This window comes from Leucoraja erinacea, chromosome 2 (genome assembly GCF_028641065.1).
Source record: "Leucoraja erinacea ecotype New England chromosome 2, Leri_hhj_1, whole genome shotgun sequence".
Lineage (NCBI taxonomy): Eukaryota > Metazoa > Chordata > Chondrichthyes > Rajiformes > Rajidae > Leucoraja > Leucoraja erinaceus.
The window spans coordinates 12,025,332-12,039,240 of NC_073378.1; the positions used below are offsets into that span (position 1 = coordinate 12,025,332).

At 51.7% G+C, this 13,909-nt stretch overlaps 1 protein-coding gene across 1 annotated transcript in view; it reads right to left on the reverse strand.

The window, feature by feature from the left end:
- exoc2 (exocyst complex component 2) overlaps positions 1-13,576 on the reverse strand; it is a 236,411-nt gene extending 222,835 nt beyond the window's left edge. Inside the window, exon 1 of the mRNA XM_055651664.1 lies at positions 13,433-13,576. The gene's annotated coding sequence lies outside the window, so the exon portion shown is untranslated. The remainder of the gene's footprint in view (positions 1-13,432) is intronic.
- Between the last annotated feature and the right edge of the window lie 333 nt (positions 13,577-13,909).

Below are 13,909 nucleotides of genomic sequence, written 5' to 3' on the forward strand. Positions count from 1 at the left end.
CCCTTCACCTTTGAGAAGTTCAAGTAACTATAAGTAGTGCATAGATACACCCAACATTTTCTCCCCCCATTTAAAGAACAGCAAAAATAATTAGATCATTCCAAATATAAATTTATTGAATATATTGCTGGACCAACATGACAAGTTCAGTGTAGTTCCACTTCGGGCTAAAAGCTAACATCTGTGCTAATCATGCTGCTAAATACACCAGATGTTCCTGATTATTATTAAGAATGTTTTTAAAATTATACGTATAGGTCACAAACCTGGAAACACAAAGGTCAACAAAGAACTCTCAAAGCCATCGTAAAACATGAAAAGAAACAGCAGGCATTTTCTTAACCTGAAATTGAAAATAATGCTCATTCTTATTTTCACAGGACACTTTTCAAAGGTATTTTTGGTAACTGCATTTATAACATCAAATTGAATACCTTTCCAACCACCCAATCTTTCTCTACCTCCCAGGGGGAAAGAAACAGAAATTTAAACTTTGTCAGCCAATTCTAAATGGAAACAATTCCATCAAGATCGCTATGTCCACTGCTCACTTCACTGTTGGATACTGAGTTGGATGATCAGCCATGATCATATTGAATGGCGGTGCAAGCTCGAAGGGCCGAATGGCCTACTCCTGCACCTATTTTCGATGTTTCTATGTTTCTATGTTGAGGGCATATACTGAGAAAAAATATGGTGCATGCAAGGAGTGCCAACCAGAACAAGAAATAAAAATGCATTGATAAAATCTAGTCCATGCTTAAAGGCCAAAGAGCTAGGCACTAAAATATTTGTTTGCATCCACACATTGCAGGCAAAACCTATACCCTAATGCTTTTCTGAATGACAACAGTGGCAAAATTATAGATAGTCTATAATTAGTGTCTCAAAAGCTCTTTAGGAAATTGTGAAAGGCATATCCAAGTCACTCTTTTTGGATCTTACATTCGCAACAAGTAATTTTAATACAGTTTAGATTAGAGATACAGAGCAGAAAAAGGCCCTTCAGCCCACCGAGTCCGCGCCGACCAGTGATGCCCCGTACACTAGCACTATCTTACACACACTGGGAACAGTTTTACTAAGCCAATTAACCTACAAACCAGTATGTCTTTGGAGTGTGGGAGAAAACCGGAGCATCGGGAGAGTATCCACGCAGGTACAGGGAGAATATAACTCTGTACAGACAAACACCCGTAGTCAGAATCGAACCCTGGCCTCTGGCGATGTGAGGCAACAACTCCATCGCTGCGCAACTGTGTCGCCCCTAAATCCAGGTATTCTAGATACAATTATTCTCACATAAAAAACTGTAACAGCCATCATCCTAAGCCAACAACTGATTAGGTCGATCCAGCATTATGATGTATGACATATACCTTTACCGAGGCTTGGCTACAATCTCTACACATTACGGGTTGAACATTCCAGGAAGCATGTATAGGACAAGGGCTGATTAGCGATAGTCAGTATGGTTTTGTACGTGGGAGATCATTTCTCACAAATCTGATTAAGTTGAGGTGGTTGAAGCATGTACTATCACAGCGTTTAAAAACATTTATACAGGTACATGAATAGGATAGGTCCAGAAGGATATGGGCCAAATGCAGGTAGGAAGGACTAGTGTAGATGGAACATGATTGTCGGTGTGGGTAAGTTAGACCAAAGGGCCTGTTTCCACGTTGTAGGACTCAATGGTCCTTGGATAGAACTAAACAAATTGTACAAAAAGCAATTATGAAAAATCCCTGTTGGAAGAAGGCCTTTAATTGATTGATCAACAAATGGAAACTGCTGACCAGAGACACGGATCAGAAATGGACCCATAATTTTGGTAAAATACAAGTTGTCTACAGACATCCTCAATTGGGCGGTGGGTGTATGGAATGAATTGCCAGAGGAAGTTGTTAAGGAGGGTACTAGAAAGATTTAAAATGCATTTGAATAGGTACATGGATAGGAAAGGTTTAGACGAATATGACAAAACGTGGGTAGGTGGGACTAGTGTAGATGGGGCATCTTGGCCGGCATGGACAATTTTGGCTGAAGGGCCTGTTTCCATACACTATGACTCTTTTATTAAGTACTGGGAGGGGCTTGGTGATGGGGGACAGTATAAGATCAGGAAAGTATGGAACAAAACCGATAATACAGAGATTGTGCATATCCAACGTGGAGCTCAAGCTCCAAAGCACCACCTACGTGGGCACAAGGCTTTCAGACTTTAAACATCCTGAAAGCAAGTCTTCTACCAACCCATTCCCCATGGGTCAATATGGCACCCTGACAATCAAGACACATAAAATAGTTTCCCAGGGTTTCACTATATCTCAGGGGCCACCTCTCAAGGAAAACACTGATTAGAGACAAACTTCAACACTGGCTCTAGAACTTTTGTTGACCAAAGAAATTAGCAAATTTGCAGATGACACAAAGCTGGGTGGCAGTGTGAACTGTGAGGAGGATGCTATGAGAATGCAGGGTGACTTGGACAGGTTGGGGGAGTGGGCAGGTGCATGGCAGATGAAGTTTAATGCAGATAAATGTGAGGTTATCCACTTTGGCAGCAAAAACAGGAAGGCAGATTACTATCTAAATGGCGTCAAGTTGGAAAAAGGGGAAGTACAACAGGATCTGTGGTTCCTTATACATCAGTCTATGAAAGTAAGCATGCAGGTACAGCAGGCAGTGAAGAAAGCGAATGGCATGTTGGCCTTTATAACAAGAGAAATCGAATATAGGAGCAAAGAGGTCCTTCTGCAGTTGTACAGAGCCCTAGTGAGACCACACCTGGAGCATTGTGTGCAGTTTTGGTCCCCTAATTTGAGGAAGGACATTCTTGCTATTGAGGGAGTGCAGCGTAGGTTTACAAGGTTAATTCCCGGGATGGCGGGACTGTCATATGCTGAGAGAATGGAGCAGCTGGGCTTGTACACTCTGGAGTTTGGAAGGATGAGAAGGGATCTCATTGAAACATATAAATTGTTAAGAGGTTGGACACGCTAGAGGCAGGAAACATGTTTCCGATGTTGGGGGAGTCCAGAACCAGGGTCCACAGTTTAAGAATGAGTAGGCTATTTAGAACGGAGACGAGGAAACACTTTTTCTCACAGAGAGTGATGAGTCTGTGGAATTCTCTGCCTCAGAGGGCGGTGGAGGAAGGTCCTCAGGATGCTTTCAAGAGACAGCTAGATAGGGCTCTTAAAGAAAGGGGACATGGGGAGAAGGCAGGAACGGGGTACTGACTGAGGATGATCAGCAATGATCACATTGAATGGCGGTGCTGGCTCGAAGGGCCAAACTCCTGCACCTATTGTCTATTGTTCAAGAACTGATACTTTAACACCATTGCAAAAAGATGTGTTCTACACCCTCTAGTTTGCTTCAGAATCATGTAGAATGCATAGTAGATGCAACAAAGCAGTAAAGACTTTATCAGGAATAAAGTATTTGCATTATACTGTAAACATAGAAATAGAAAAAAAAAATCTCTTGCTTTGAGAAGAAACACGGGTCTGAAGAAGGGTCCTGACATAAAATGTCATCTGTCATCCAGAGATGTTGCCTGACCCGCTGAGTTACTTCAGCAATTTGTGCCCTAGTGAAGCAATGTCAGCATTGACTTCCAGGCCCAAGACCACACAAAAATGAATTCCGCTCTATCTCAGTACATGTGACAAATAAAATACCACACCTTAGCATTTACAACAGAGCATACAACATCCTAAATGTTGCTGACTCTTACACAGTTCATGACACTGACCAAGCAAGTCACTCAGCCATATCATTCCAGGTAGTTCTATATACTGCAAATTGGATACAACTCGATTGGGAATTAGGAAGCACTATGTGGGATGAATCGGTTATAATGTGATTTTGATCGGGAAGGAGAGAACTAATTCAAAGTTACTTTGGAAATTGCCAAGCGGAGAAAAGCTGGCTTGCAGAAGAAGGGTGGTTTTCTATGCAAAGTCCCCTTAGTAACTAATTAGACATAATTGACTCTTGAGAACAGTCAATCAGTTTCACTGCAGAAGGGCATTGAAATTGACAAGCAATCACTTCTATTGACTCTTGTGAATGATACTCGATTAAATAATGTAACATGCAGCTTATAGTATTTTAGCTTGCAGTAACGAAAATAAACAAAGCAATCAAAATGATCTTTACATTTGAAAATCCTGCTGGGAAAAAAATCCTTGGTTGTTGCATATCTGAATTTTTTTTTACCCCTAACCCCATTGACACAATGGTTTTCCTAACATGATTTCTGCAGCATGAGGTTTCTTTGGAATTCAGCTATCACAATGTCGCAGAACTACCTGCAGTGCTGAATTTCAACAGCAAAAGAGTACAATCACATTAGCTATTGTGGTATCAAATACCGGCTGAATTGACCTTGCAGTTCTCCTCACAAATAGCTTAGCACCAGTATCTAAATTGAGAGAGTATGGCACAGTCTGAACTGGACTCTTCTGCTATCTCATAACCCAAAATGGAATAGAAGCAAATCATGCTCAATTTGGAAGAGAAATTGAACACAGAAATTGAACACATTACAAGACATGGAACAAATAGTGTTCTCATTGTTTCTGTCCCACAAATATACAAATTCTCCAGGTACGAATGATTAGGATAACAAGGTGATCAAGAAACTCAAAAGAAATACAAGGAACTGCTGATGCTAGAATCTTGAGCAATACACAAATTGCTGAGTAACTCAATGGGTCAGGTAGCATCTGTGGAGAAAATTAATCTGAAGAAAGGTCCCAACCTGAAAAGTCACAGCCTGGCCCATTGAGTTAGTCCAGCACTTTTTGTTCTGATTGAATTGGCTGAAAGATTGATTGAAAGATACGGCATGGAAGCAGGCCCTTCGGCCTACCAAATCAACGCCAACCATCGATCATCTGTTCACACTAGTTCAATGTTATTTCAATTTTGCATTCTGTCCCTACGCACTCGGAGCATTTTGTAAATGCCAATTAACCCACAAATCCTCACTGTTTTGCAATGTGGGAGGAAGCCGGTTCTCTACTGCCAGGCGGCAGCTCTACCTGTTGTGCCACCCTACCGACCTTGTTTTATCCAGGAAACTCAGACTGGCATATCAAGGTAAACAATGAAACAAATCAATATAATTGATTATAGTAAGAAATAATTGCAATAGTAAGAAATTATTATTTCATTAAGCTCATAATATTTTGCAATTTCACAAACGTTAGTTTAAAAAAAAATTAAACCATCAGAGATTCCATGTCGCAAATAATGTAAGAGAATTAAAAAGATACATAGCCTGATCAGATATTCCAGGGTCTGATCAGATATATCCGAGGACATTGTGGGAAACTAGAGAGGAAATTGCGGGAGCCCTGGTTGAAATTTACGAGTTGTCCTTAAATACAGGAGAGGTGCCAGAAGACTGGAGGGTGCCCAACTTTGTGCCTCTAACCATGAAGGGCTGCAGGGAAAATACTGGGAACTATAGGCCAGTGAGCTTGACATTTTTAATTGGAAAGTTAATGGAGAGTATTCTGAAGGATAGGTTATACAGGCATTTGGATGGGCAACGGCTGATTAGGGGTAGTCAGCATGGTTTTTACGTTGGAAGTCGTGTCTCACAAATCTTATTGAATTTGTTGACGTGACCAAAAGGCCAGAGCTATGTTGTATACATGGATTTCAGTAAGGCATTCGACAAGTTTTTGCATGGTAGGCTGCTCTGGATGGTTTGATCGCATGGGATCCAAAGAGAGACAGTGGAATGGATTGCAAATTGGCTCCATGGAAGAAAGCAGAGGGTAATGGTAGAAGGTTGTTTCTCAGACGGGAGACCTGTGACTAATGGTGTGCCTCAGGGTTCAGTGCTGGGCCCATTACTGTTTGTCATCTACATCAATGATTTGGTTGACACATTCAAGATTCAAGATAGATTTAATTGTCACGTGTGCCTGATGGCACAGTGAAATAAATTTCCATACAGCCATACAATAAAAATCAACAGGACACAACACACTATAGGGTTTGACATAAAACATCCCCACACAGCAGAATCAAAGTTCCCCACTGTGTGGGAAGGCACCAAAGTCAGTCTTCTTCCTCCACTGTTCCCCGTGGTCAGGGCCTCCCCGTGCCCTCCGCAGTTGCCACTACGGGCGGCCCGATGTTCAGGACCGCACGCCGGGATGTTAAAAGTCCGACGTCGGGGCTGCGGGACATCCTCAGCAGCGTGGACACAGAGTCGGCCCCCTCCTACCGGAGTCGGCGGCTCCCCAAAGTCTGTAGGCCGCGCCGGGTGGAGACTGCTGCTGCAGACCCTCTACAAGGCGCCCCAGGACTCCACGATGCCGTTCAGCGCCGCCCGCGTTGGAATCTCTCCGCACCAGAGCTCCACGATGTTGGAGCAGCGGCCCAACGCTCCGGAGCTCCAACGGCGACCCAGGTAGGCATCGCCCGCTCCGCGGTGACTCCAGCGCTGCGCCGCCGCTGTAGCAGCCCTGGTCCGGTTCCCGGTCCCCAGCAGGAAAGGTCGCTCTGATCCAGCTGGTAGGCCGCGAGGTGGGGGGCGAGGACTCGACTCGGAGAAATAGTCCCGTCCCCGCCAGGAAGAGACTGGGAGACGGTTTCCCCGCTTACCCTGCCCCCCTCCCCCACATAGAAAAGTTAAAGTTTCCCCCAACACAACACTTTGGACTAACTAAAAATAATAAAAAAGACAGAAATAACAGACAGGCTGTAGGCAGAGGCTGCTGCCAGTGCAGCGCCCCTAGAGTCCTGGGGACCATATGCATACAGGGCAAGATAAACAAGTTTGCTGATGATACAAAAATGGGTGTTTTTGCGGAGAGTGAAGATGGTTGTGAAAGATTGCAGCAGGATCTTGATCGATTGGCCAGGTGGCCTGAGGAATGGTTGATAAAATTGAATACAGAGAAATGTGAGGTGTTACATTTTAGAATATCTAACAAGGGCAGGACCTACACATTGAATGGTAGGCCACTGCTGTAGAGCAGAAGGATCTAGGAGTGCAGGTGCATGGTTCCTTGAAGGTTGAGTTGCAGATAGATAAGGTGGTCAAAAAGGCTTTTGATACATTGGCCTCCATCAGTCACAGTATTGAAAATAGAAGTTGGGAGGTCATGTTGCAGTTGTATAAGACGTTGGTGAGACCGCATTAATAGTATTGTGTTCCATATAGGAAAGATATTGCCAAGCTTGCTAGGGTTCAGAAAAGATTTACGAGGATGTTGCCAGGACTAGAGGGTCTGAACGCTAGGGAGAGGTTGAGTAGATGTGCCTCTATTCCTTGGAGCGCAGGAGGATGAGGGTGATCTTGTAAATTGCTCGTTCTAAGCTTCCCCCCAGTGTAGTTTCAGTCAAAAACACTGAATCAAGCACTTGAACAACAAATCTTTATTTTAGTAAAACACAATTACAGTTCAACTACTGTACCTATCCCACCATAGGTTTGATTCCTGTATCTGCCTGATCAAGCCCACTAGGCCTCACTTATTCTTATTCTTTTCTTGCAACTTGTATCTAGGCTCTAGACACACTGGCACCACTCCACAGCTTGTCCCAGTTCTGCAGAGAGCAATTCCAAGTTGACCAAATCTCCCAGCAGCCCGGAAACCTTTACCTCATTTTAAAGTCCTAGCCTCTGCAATTTGGCCAGGATTAACAATCTTATAGAGGTGTATAAAATCATGAGAGGAATAAAACGGGTAGATGCACAGAATCTCTTGCCCAGAGTGGGGGAATCGAGGACCAGGGGACATATGTTCAAGGTGAAGGAAAAAAGATTTAATAGGAACCTGGGGGTAAGTTTCTCACGCAAAGGGTGGTGGGTGTATGACAGAACTGGCTGGCAGACAGGAAGCAAAGAGTAGGAGTAAACGTGTCCTTTTCACAATGGCAGGCAGTAACTAGTGGGGTACCGCAAGGCTCAGTGCTGGGACCCCAGCTGTTTACGATATATATTAATGATTTGGACGAGGGAATTGAATGCAACATCTCCAAGTTTGCGGATGACACTAAGCTGGGGGGCAGTGTTAGCTGTGAGGAGGATGCTAGCAGGCTGCAAGGTGACTTGGATAGGCTGGGTGAGTGGGCAAATGCATGGCAGATGCAGTATAATGTGGATAAATGTGAGGTTATCCACTTTGGTGGCAAAAACAGGAAAGTAGACTATTATCTGAATGGTGGCCGATTAGGAAAAGGGGAGATGCAACGAGACCTGGGTGTCATGGTACACCAGTCATTAAAAGTAGGCATGCAGGTGCAGCAGGCAGTGAAGAAAGCGAATGGTATGTTAGCATTCATAGCAAAAAGGACTTGAGTATAGGAGCAGGGAGGTTCTACTGCTGTTGTACAGGGTCTTGGTGAGACCACACCTGGAGTATTTTGTACAGTTTTGGTCTCCTAATCTGAGAAAAGACATTCTTGCCATAGAGGGAGTACAGAGAAGGTTCACCAGACTGATTCCTGGGATGTCAGGACTTTCATATGAAGAAAGACTGGATAGACTCGGTTTGTACTCGCTAGAATTTAGAAGATTGAGGGGGGGATCTTATAGAAACTTACAAAATTCTTAAGGGGTTGGACAGGCTAGATGCAGGAAGATTGTTCCCGATGTTGGGGAAGTGCAGAACAAGGGGTCACAGTTTAAGGATAAGGGGGAAATCTTTTAGGACTGAGATGAGAAAAACATTTTTTTTCACACACAGAGAGTGGTGAATCTCTGGAATTCTCTGCCACAGAAGGTAGTTGAGGCCAGTTCATTGGCTATATTTAAGAGGGAGTTAGATGTGGCCCTTGTGGCTAAAGGGATCAGGGGGTATGGAGAGAAGGCAGGTACAGGATACTGAGTTGGATGATCAGCCATGATCATATTGAATGGCGGTGCAGGCTCGAAGGGCCGAATGGCCTACTCCTGCACCTATTTTCTATGTTTCTATGTGTATGGAACAAGCTGCCAGAGGAGGTAGTTGCGGCTGGGTCTATCCCAACATTAAAGAAACAGACATGGATAGGACAAGTTTGGAGGGATATGGACCAAACGCAGGCAGTTGGGACTACTGTAGCAAGGTCATGTTGGTCGGTGTGGGCAAGTTGGGCAGAAGAGCCTGTTTCCACACTGTATCACTCCTTGACATCTCAGTGGGCACACCAGCTCCTCATAAAGCAGCCCAAATTCTATGCCAAGACAGCATTAATTGGATGACAACAAAATGTCTTAATATTGTCACATAATAAACCATTTTAAAACACATATTTATGGGGACAATGAACAGGATCAATGAATTTCATTCGTGCCACCATTGGCAGAGGCATTCTGCCTTTATCAAGTAATTGGAAAGTAAAGACCAAAGACCAAATTATCAACTTGTCAGAAGATGAAATTAGAAACACAAAGTCAACATGTCAAAACTCGTCACTGAAGTGATCAAACCATTACTGTATTGGTTTAAACTTTCAACCGAGTAGTTATTTGTGAACTGTAACAATACACGACAATGAGAACTATCCAGTTGAAACAGACAAGCATGGAGCTGGGAGCAGAGTGCTGGCCCTCCCTCCGCCTTGGGTTGGCCCGGTGAGGAGGAGGAGATGGGGAGAAACCAAAGATACTCTAAGATCTTTGGTAGAAACAAAGTACAGCAGATGTTGGTTTCACCAAGTGCTGGAGTAACTCAGCGGGTCAGGCAGCATCTGTGGAGAAAAGGAATATAGGGGGGACGTTTCCAGTCGAGACCCTTCGAAACGTCACCCATTCCTCCTCTCCAGAGACGCTGCCTGTCCCGCTTAGTTCCTCCAGCTTTGTGTGTCTATCTTCGGTGTGAATCAGCAACAGCAGTTCTTTCCCACACGGTTCCCTCAGACTGATGTGGGTGGATGGAGATGGGTGGACCAAAGATACTCGAGGAGCTCCTCTATAATCTTTGGGCTGGACTGGGCTGGGCTGGGCTGAAGGAGGAGGAGGGGGATGGGGATGGGAAGGGGAAGGGGGGAGGGGGAGGGGGAGGGGGATGGGGAGGGGGATAAGGATGGGTGGAGGGGGATGGAGAGGGGGATGGGGAGGGAGGATGGGGGGACAGGATGAGGATGGGGAGGGGGATGGGAGGATGGGAGGGGGATGGAGGATGGGGAGGGACAAGGGATGAGAGGGGGGATGGGGGAGGGGATGAGGATGGAGAAAGGGGGATGGAGAGGGGGATGAAGAGGGGGATGGTGGAGGGGGATGGGGGGGGGATGGGGGAGGGGGATGGGGATGGGGATGGGAGGATGGGAATGGGGATGGGGATGGAGGGAGGAGGGATGGGAATGGGGATGGGGACGAGGGGGGGAGGATGATGGGGGAGGGGGAGGGGGATGGGGATGAGGATGGGGGGACACTGAGGAGGATGGTGGGGATGAGAGGAGGATGGGGAGGATGGGGGAGGAGGAGGAGGAGGGAGGGGAGAGGGGGAGCATTGGGAGGAGAGGGAGGGGGGGATGGGGAGGGGGATGGTGAGGGGGGATGGGTGAGGAGGATGGGGATGGGGGATGAGGGGGGGGATGGGGATGATGGAGGGGGATCGAGAGGGGGAGGGGGGGGGGAGGGGAGGGGGGGGAGGGAGGGGGGAGGGGGGGAAGGGGGAGAAGGATGGGATGGGGGGATGGAATGGGGATGGGGATTGGGGATGGATGGGGAGGATGGAGTGGAGGGGGGGAGGGGGAGAGTGGGGGGGGATGGGGATGGGGAGGAGGATGGATGGGGATGGATGAGGGAAAGGGGGATGGGGGGGGGAGGGGGATGGGGATGGGGGGGGGATGATGGAGGGGAGGAGGGGATGGGAGGGGGGGGGGAGGATTGGGATGGAGGGGGGAGGGGATGGGGGGGGGGGATGGAGGGGGGATGATTGGGGGATCTTGGGGGAGGGGGATGGGGATGGGGATGGGGGGGATGGGAGGGGGGGGGATGGGGAGGGGGGATGGGGATGGGGATGGGGAGGGGGAGGGGGAGGGGATGGGGGATGGGGGATGGGATGGGGGGGATGGGGGTGGGGGGGGGGGGGGATGGGGGAGGGGGGGGGATGGAGGAGGGGGGGGGGGGATGGGAAGGGGGAGGGGGGATGGGGATGGAGTGGGGGGATGGGGATGGGGGATGATGGGGGGGGGGGGGGGGGGAGGGGGATGGGGGGGATGGGGGGATGGGGATGGGGGATGGGGATGGGGGGGATGGGGATGGGGGATGGGGGATGGAGGGGGGATGGGGGGGGGGGGGATGGGTGGGAGGGGGGTGGAAGGGGGGGGGGGGATGGGGGGGATGGGGGAGGGGGATGGGGGATGGGGATGGGGGGATGGGGATGGGGGATGGGATAGGGGGGGATGGGGGATGGGGGAGATGGGGGAGGGGGGATTGGGAGGGGGGGGGATGGGGGGGGGGGGGGGGGGGGGGGGGGATGGGGATGGGGGAGGGGGGGGATGGGGGGAGGGGGGGGGGAGGGGGATGGGGGATGGGGAGGGGGGGGGATGGGGGGGGGGATGGGGGGGGGGGATGGGGATGGGGATGGGGGATGGGGGGATGGATGGATGGGGGGGGATGGGGATGGGGGGGGGGGATGGATGGGGGGGGAGGGGATGAGGGAGGGATGGGGATGGGGGTGTGGATGGGGGGGATGAGGGGAGGGGGGAGGGGGATGGGGGATGGGGGGAGGGGGGGATGGGGGATATGGGGATGGGGATGGGGGGGATGGGGATGGATGGGATGGGGATGGGGATATGGGGGGATGGGGGGGGGGGGGGGGATGGGGGGGGGGGGGGGGGGGGGAGGGGGGGGGGGAGGGGGATATGGATGGGATGGGGGGATGGGATGGGGGGGGGGGATGGGGGATGGGGGGGGGGGGGATGGGGATGGGGATGGGGGGGGGGGATGGGGGATGGGGGGGATGGGGATGGGGGGGGGATGGGATGGGGATGGGGATGGGGATGGGGGATGGGGATGGGGGATGGGGGGGGGGATGGGGGATGGGGGGGATGGGGATGGGATGGGGGGGAGGGATGGGGGGGGGATGGGATTGGGGGGGGAGGGGGGGAGGGATGGATGGGGATGGGGAGGATGGATGGATGGGGATGGGGGGGGGGGATGGGATGGGGATGGGGGAGGAGGGGGGGAGGGGGATGGGATGGGGGGGGGATGGATGGATGGATGGAGGGGGGGGATGGGGGGATGGGGGAGGGGGGATGGGGGATGGGGATGGGGGGGGGGATGGGATGGGGGAGGGGGATGGGGGGGGATGGGGGGGGGGGGGGGATGGGGATGGGGGGGGGGGATGGGGAGGGGGATGGGGGAGGGGGGGGATGGGGATGGGGGAGGGGGGGGGGGATGGGGGGGGGGGGGGGGGGGGGGGATGGGGATGGGGGGGGGGGATGGGGGGAGGGGGGATGGGGAGGGGGGGGGGATGGGAGGGATGGGGGGGGGGAGGGGGAGGGGGAGGGGGATGGGGGGGGGGATGGGGGGGATGATGGGGATGGGGGGGGATGGGGGATGGGGATGGGGAGGGGGAGGGGGAGGGGGGGGGGGGATGGGGGGGGGGGGGGGGGGGGGGATGGGGAGGGGGAGGGGGAGGGGGGGAGGGGGAGGGGGATGGGGGGGGGGATGGGGGGATGGGGATGGGGAGGGGGAGGGGGGATGGGGGGAGGGGATGGGGGAGGGGGATGGGGGAGGGGGATGGGGGGGGGGGGGGGGATGGGGGATGGATGGGGGATGGGGGATGGAGGATGGGGATGGGGGGGGATGGGGGGGGGGGGGGGGGGGAGGGGGGATGGGGGGGGGATGGGGGATGGGATGGGGAGGGGGATGGGGGAGGGGGAGGGGGATGGGGATGGGGGGGGGGGGGGGAGGGGATGGGGGGGGGGGGATGGGGGGGGGGAGGGGGATGGGGATGGGGATGGGGAGGGGGAGGGGGATGGGGGAGGGGAGGGGGGATGGGAGGGGGAGGGGGGGGGGGATGGATGGGGATGGGGATGGGGGATGGGGGATGGGGGATGGATGGGGATGGGGATGGGGGAGGGGGAGGGGGGGGGGGGAGGAGGGGGGGGGGGGGAGGGGGATGGGGGAGGGGGAGGGGGAGGGGGAGGGGGATGGGGATGGGGATGGGGATGGGGATGGGGATGGGGATGGGGGATGGGGATGGGAATGGGGATGGGGGATGGGGGATGGGGGATGGGGGGGGATGGGGGATGGGATGGGGATGGGACAGGGGCCGGACAGTGAGGGACGGCAAGGCAAGAGTCCGTTGCCAGCCCCACACACGATGACCGTGTGCCCGCACCCTGGGCTCAGACACAGACACAGACCAGACACAGACACAGACTCAGACACAGACACAGACCCCGCCGCCGTCACCAAGCGACACTTCATCATTCAACGACCACGGGCCTCACTCACCTGGTCTTCGCTTCGCCAGCGGCCGCTGACGTCACGGGCTGCGAAACAACATCCGGGTCAGGTGGGACGGACGGACGGTTGGTGGGCGGTTGGTGACGGTTGGTGACGGTTGGTGGCGGTTGGTGCGCGGGCGGGGTGGGACTTCCGGTGTCCGGGAGACAGTCACCATGGTGACGGCCCCGCGACGATGCCGCGACCGACACAACATGTTGCACTAACTGTTCAAGAAGGAGCTGCAGATGCTGGAAGATCGAAGGTACACAAACATGCTGGAGAAACTCAGCGGGTGCAGCAGCATCTATGGAGCGAAGGAAATAGGCAACGTTTCTTCTGTTGGAGTAACTGAGGGCCAGGCACAGAAATATGGGAGGGTAAGGAGTAGCAATGTTACAAAATTTTGAGATTTTAAAAATCAAGTCTGCAATTTATCCCATCAGATAAAGCATAAAAAGAAGTTTAATTTAATTCACTTTCATA